Source organism: Nuphar pumila, chromosome 9, assembly GCF_984573655.1.
Source record: "Nuphar pumila chromosome 9, dmNupPumi1.hap1.1, whole genome shotgun sequence".
Classification (NCBI taxonomy): Eukaryota; Viridiplantae; Streptophyta; class Magnoliopsida; order Nymphaeales; family Nymphaeaceae; genus Nuphar; species Nuphar pumila.
This window is the reverse complement of record NC_143257.1, coordinates 94,268,093-94,275,197: the sequence shown is the minus strand read 5'-3', so window position 1 is coordinate 94,275,197 and position 7,105 is coordinate 94,268,093.

Below are 7,105 nucleotides of genomic sequence, written 5' to 3'. Positions count from 1 at the left end.
GAGCCGACCTACTCATCTAGCTTCCCCGGCCTAATTGCAATGTGGCAGTAAGAACACACCACAATACTTTTTTTAATTACTTGTATTAAATCATGCTGATATTTCTTATCCACCAACTTTTTTGTGATCACTATTTCCAACGCTATAAATCGTATCATAATCATAAAGAATATAAATGCATAAAAGGATCATCCATGCCAAAAAAACGATTATTTATCACCATAAAAGGATCATCCATGCCAAAAAAATGATTATTTATCGCTTTTCTAAATTACATTTTTCATGTGTTGTGAAAATGTAACTATAAATTTATTTGAGCATGTGTATTAAAAAATAAAAATAAAAAATGTTACGCACGTAGCATGCTTGTATTTCTTAAACTCTCTCCCTGTCTCTCTCACGCACAAAATCATACTAAAGTTACAAATTATTGAAATCGCTTCCCTATTTTTAGATAATTATTTTACACATATTATTTAGGATTTTACGTCTTACTTTTAAATATAGTCTCTCTCTCTCTCTCTCTCTCTCTCTCTCTCTCTCTCTCTCTCTCTCTCTCTCTCTCTCCATATCCGTTTTAGGGGAAATATATCAAATTATCGCCAAGGTCATGGCGAATAGGATGCGTTTAGTCGCTCCTCGGATTTTTTCGGATGCACAGTTCGCCTGCATCTCTCATAGACAGCGGCAACATTCCTTCATTCTGGCCACAAAAGTGTTACACTCTTTCAAGATCAATGAGGGACCTTTCTTCACTTTGAAGCTTAACTTCCATAAAGCCTACGACTTGGTTCATTGGCCTTTCCTTTTTCACATGCTGGCGAACTTTGGTTATGGTCGGCATTTCTCTAGTTGGGTGCATGGGCTGGTTACAAATGCTCAGTCACAAATTCAGATCAATGGGGTCCATGGCTAGCAGTTCAAACTTGGTTGCGGTCTTCGGCAAGGATGCCCCCTGTCTCCTTTGCTCTTTAACATCGTTTATGAATGCCTTGTAGTTTTGTTTAAGAGAGTCGTGGAGTGTGGTCTCATTGTTTCTCTCAGAATCCAAGAGTTTCCTAGTCATATCCTTACTTATGTCGATGACATGATAATTTTCGACAGTGCTTTCATCCAACAAATGTTAAGAATCAAGCTTATCCTTCTTCTTTTTTTCTATCGATGTCAGGTTTATCTATGAACAATGATAAGTGTTGATTGACCATGATAAATGCCCCTCCTTCTATGTTGGCTATTGGTGAGTGAATTTTTGAATGCGCTATTTCGGAAAATTTATTTTCCTACCTGGGTCTGCCGCTACAAATCTCGTGTATCCCATCTACAGCCTGGAATGCATCTCTTCAAAAGGTTCAGACTAAAATATTGGCCTGACAAGCATCCTACCTTTCCGTCGCTAGTAGACTTACTCTTATCATGCACGTTTTAAATGCTATGCCAGAATTCTTTATGTCTATGTTCCTGATGCTTATGGGGGTCAGCAAGAAACTCTCTCAGTTGTTGGCGAATTTCCTTTGGTTTGGGAGAAATACCAACAACAAGCGTCACCTGGTGGGTTGGGAATCTCTAATGCTTCCTGAGAATAGGGCAGGGTTGGGGATTCCGGATTCCAGGTTGAGAAGTATTATTTTCGTCGTAAAGCAAAGATGGCTTGCGCACCAACCGGGGTCCCCATGTGCAAGTTTTCTTCTTGCTAAATATGGATTGGTTGAATCATTTGTTGACCATCGTGTGCTACGGCCAACCGTTTCGCAACTGCGTCGCTTGTAGATCCAAGCTTGGTCTGTCGCTTTTTCTAATGAGGGTGATGATGTCTCTTAGGCCCAGTTCTTTCGCCGCACTCTCGCCCCTAACGACTCTTTCTGCACAAGAGCTTGTTACCTGTTTCTCCTTCCTTCAGGGGTGGATTGGTTCCCTGCGCACCTTATCTAGGGCAAGGGACCTACTCCTCGATCGTGTTTCCTAGCATGGCTAATCCTTCATGAACGGGTACAGACAGACAACTTCCTCATATCTATCGGTTTCCATCTTTCGAGTAAATGTGTTCTGTGCGAGGCGATCGAAGAATCTGCATTTCACATTTTCTGGGAGTGCTCTGTTTTTCATAACCTCTTTAAGGTTACCTGGAATAAGCCTGTTGTTAGCATGCGTCAGGAGTCGTTCACTATAGACCTTTTGTGGGGCTCTCAGCGAGTTTGCAGTTGCAAGCACTGGCGGATTATTTGGAGAACGTGGCTTCTCTCATCCTGGTGGGTTGTTTGGATGACTCGCAACAATGCCATTTTCCGGCAAGTTCCAACAGTTTTCAATAAATTAGTGAACTCTATTTTGGCGGATGTGTACGCCATTTTGTGTATTACCATCCCTGATCTTCAGTGCTTTCTGTCGCTCTGGACCCCCTCTGAACCAGACTGATCTCATCTTGTTTTTGTTTTTAGTTTTGTTTTTGTGCTCTTGGCCTGTTTGAGGCCTGTTTTGCATTGTCGTCGAGTTCAATGTTTGTTGACCCTTTTCGTAATGTTGATGTTTATAGTTCATCTCTCTCTCTCTCGCTCTCTCTCTCTTTATGTGTGTGGAGGGTCACATTTGAAGAGTTGTCACAACTATTTTAGATCATTATTTTACCTATATTATTTAAGATTTTACCTTTTAGTTTTATATAGCTAGTTTTAAATATTGTTTTAATATTTTAGATAATTATTTTGTCTAATAGTATTTTAGATTTTCCATCCCTTCTTTAGATAAGTGATTAACCTATTTTACTTTCTATTTTATTAGTTTATTGTTCTACTTTGGGGTATTTAATAGATTCACATTTGGTGTAATGCCCCAAAAATTTCAACTTAAAATATGTAAAATTTCAACCGAGCTTTTTTATAGTCTTTTGAAATGTGACACAACGAAAATAGTTTTGGGGTTCGAAGTTGGACAACCATGGGCAATTTACAGAAATAATAAAGTCTAGGCTAGACTGTATCCAATTCTCATTTGGACTTAGATCCAAGTTCACATAGAGTGATCCCAACAAGAACACTTGTCCGACAAGAATAAAATGAAAAGCATATACATTAATAACTTGATCAAAATATCATCATTCATAATTAATAACATGTTCATAAGATAAATTCAGAACTTTCCAGTCTAACTAAGATAAACAAAATCTTAGGATCGACAAGGAAGATAAAAACATGGTTTTCGGCCTCGCCACTACATCAGATCATCGCACCGCTACTCATTCATCACCTACACCCCATAAAATGAGGTCAAACTCTTGCGAGTAGGTAAGATAAATCACAAATATAATAATTAAACAATACTAGAACATTCATCAACAATATGATGTCATAATTCATCACTTTAACACAATTGTGCTCTCACAACATATCTAACAATCAAGATGTAACTGTAATGGAAATAGCTAGCAATAAATATCTCATCATTGAGAACAATTAACAATTGATGTGTCATTATAAGCTTTGTTTCTCTTGATTATTCCCTGGGGTACGCAGAGGGTGACTTTGTTGTAACTGTTGAGGTTACTATGGTGTTTATTGTGCTACAATTCTGCTTTTCTCGTAGTGTCTAACAAACCAGATCATTGCCACAAGCGAGCAGTTTGTGACCGAGAGAGTCCCATAAGGGTTAACTAGATTATAATTTGTACTACTGCAATAGATGATTTGTATCACTTATGGATAACCCTGACTTCCCTAAGTTTGAGTGACAAGAGGTCAAACACTACAAGAAAATAGGTCATTAACGATGATAAATATCGTAAGCAATATATGATTTATGGTGGCCAATAACATAAATGCCAATAAATTTTGTTGCCCCAGGCATCGACTTTTTACAACCATTTATATTACTATTTTTTATGAGATTTATATATTATCTTTTTTTATAAAAATAAATTTGATGATTTGATTGAGTCGGTATAAAATGGTTGGCTCTAAATATCGTCAGTAATAGTAATTAAAGGTGATTATAATTATCGTCGATTATACTAGTTAAACCGACGATAAATATTGTTGCCTATATTATTTAAAGTCGACGATAAATATCATTGGTTGTACTAGTTAAAATCGATGATAAATATTGTCACCTATATTATTTAAAGATGATAATAAATATCATCGATTATATATTAAAATGCAATGATAATTATCATCGTATTTATATTAAAAATCAAATATATCCAAATAGCTGACGATAAATATTATCGGCTAAGTTAGTTAAAGTCGACGATAAATATCATTGCCTATATTATTTTCAGGCAACAATAAATATCATCGATTATATATTAAAGTCAATGATAATTATTGTTATATATGTATTAAAAAATCATATATGTTGAAATAGCCGATAATAAACATCATCGATTGTAGTAATTAAATTTGACGATAAATATCATCGACTATGTTTAATATCAACAATGATATTTATCATGAGTTATATATTAAAAACTGACGATATATATAAAACCCAAGAATTTTTGTTGATAATTAAAATGAATGAATGATGAATTATTGGTGCATTTATGACTATAATCGTAAAATCTTGATTTTCTTGATTGTGATTAATTATGATTTTTTGTCTTAAGTTATAAAGAATATTTCAAGAATAATTAAAAAAACTAAAAATATGTAAAATAAATAAGAAAGTAAATTATTTTAGACTGTAGATTTTAGATTTGGATCTAGTCTTATTGGTTTGGATCCATAGCGTAGGACGCTCCGAACAACATCATTATTACTTTGACAAAATTTTTTGGCTGATCAGTGACTTGCCTATTAAATCAGAGTTGATCTTGATGTTCCTCATTTCGACGACATCAAAATCGACTATCTGCAAGCCCAAATTGATATTGAATGAAGCATTTTATCATTGATCGAAATTCATGCCTAATTATAAGTCAAAAATTAACATTTTTCAACATCAACTAAATTTTCTTATCAATCTGTATGCTTATGATCAAATCTAAGACTACCACAATGATCTACGTTTTGAGGGCTATCAAATTGATTATTTAAATGTCGAATTTTAATGAGTCTTTGGGTTTGTAGGCCTTCCGAAAGGTTACCATGTCACTAGAGCACAAGCCAAAGTAAAAAGTCTCTACTTTTCTTTTATAGCTTAAGTAATTTGGAAATTTAATTAATTAGGTCTCATAATTTATTTTTTTATTTTATTAATAAATTTTTTTAATAAATATTAACTTCTTATATTAGAGACGAAACTCTTGTCTAAGCCTATCTATAAATAGAGGCCCTCATGAGAAAAATTAATAAGGATAATTCTCTCTCTTTTTTTCTATCTTCTTTTTCTCTTTTTGTTTTTGGGTTTTCTCTCCTCCAAAATGTGTAGGAGCCTTGAAGAACCCTTGTGCAACCATTAGACCTGTACTTAGTCATTGGGTGGTGGTAGAAGAGGAGTCGATCGTCTGTTCCTTCGTTCTAACCGTGAAAATCGATCGTAGGCTCATAAGATTTATATAGCCAATGTTTTTACACCCTTGGAGTATGTATGATTGAAGTATTTTGATTTTTAGCAACTTTTGATATGTTCTAAATCTGTTCTACATATTTTCTTGGTAGAATAAATTATTTTTTGAATAAAAAAAATACAAATATTGTGTTCTTTTTCAAAACAATTTTGAGAAACATACAAATTTAGGGCTTTATTATTATTTCATATTAGATCAAGTCATATTCTGATTCTTTATAGTGTTGTTCATGCATTAACCTGTATTAAGTTAGATCAAACAAAAAATAATCAGATTATAAAGGTTTTATAATTTTAAAAGGGGTTTTTATAAAATTGTTTTCTAAGAAACCTAAAGCTATGATAACTGATAAATGTTTCTTGACCCATTTTGGAAACAAATCAATAACTCTATGAATACTAGTTTGGAAAATCTAAATAAAATCACTACAATCATTTACACATCTTGTTCTTAAATTTAGAATCTTGTTTCACTCATTTTGGATCTTTATTGATGCAGATATGCCGGTTTTAACAGATCTCCAATATTTAGCTTTGTTTACAGGATGATTTCGACCCATATTTGATAAACATTATAAATGCCTATAAAAAATGACTTTAAATATTTTATAAAAATTTTGGATGAATCTTAATACTTAATATCAGACTATGTAAAAAGGGTTTTGTCAAAAATGTTTTGAAAAAATTTCAAGAAATATATTAATCTGATTAAGATTCTACAAATTATAGATTCTGGATTAAAACTCTATCAGAACAGGGTTTTGTAAAATATTTTTAATTATTTATGTACTTATTATTTTTTTAAACAGTTTATTGGGTTGTATTCTTGACAGATATAGGTAACCACAATAAAATTACCATGATTTTATCAATGTTTTGTTATTCTCGACAGAATTTATAAAATTAGGTTACCAGAGATCCAAATTTGTTTTAGCAACTTATTCATGTTTTTAATTAGCAACATGTTAGAGACTTATGATTTTAAAATATTTTTTATATGTATTAAATATTATCAGTGACTATATATGATATTACACTAAGATTAATGAGTTAGACATATCATAAGATCTAATTGTGATATTTATGTGAATTGTATGTGTAATACATGACTCTTTTTCTATTGTCCTATAAATATATTATTCTAATTGATTCTAAATGCATACTTAAATGATATATAAATTGTTTGGACTCGTATGTCTTGTTTGCTTGATAAACAAGTGTGTATAATGTACATTAAGATGGTTAATAAGATTTTAACGTACCTTTCTTATGCAATTATATCTAAGGTAATATATTGATTTATATGATGAAATAATGTATATATGACTTTCATCTTGTGTGCATAACTCGAACTATGTAGGTGTTACGTTTGTTGAAGTTTAGTTGTTTCGTATTATGAAATATGCATGTTCATGTATGCATGCATAGAACTCATATTTTATTTACGCATGCTTTGATGTTCAATTTATGAAAATATAATATTTCTTGTGGCGATGATTGATGTGTAGAATAATATTCTTTTGTATGATATGATTTAAATGCCACGTGATGTGAAATTATGAATGCATGCAATAAATGTTTAAGTTCAATAGTGAACTATGGTTTA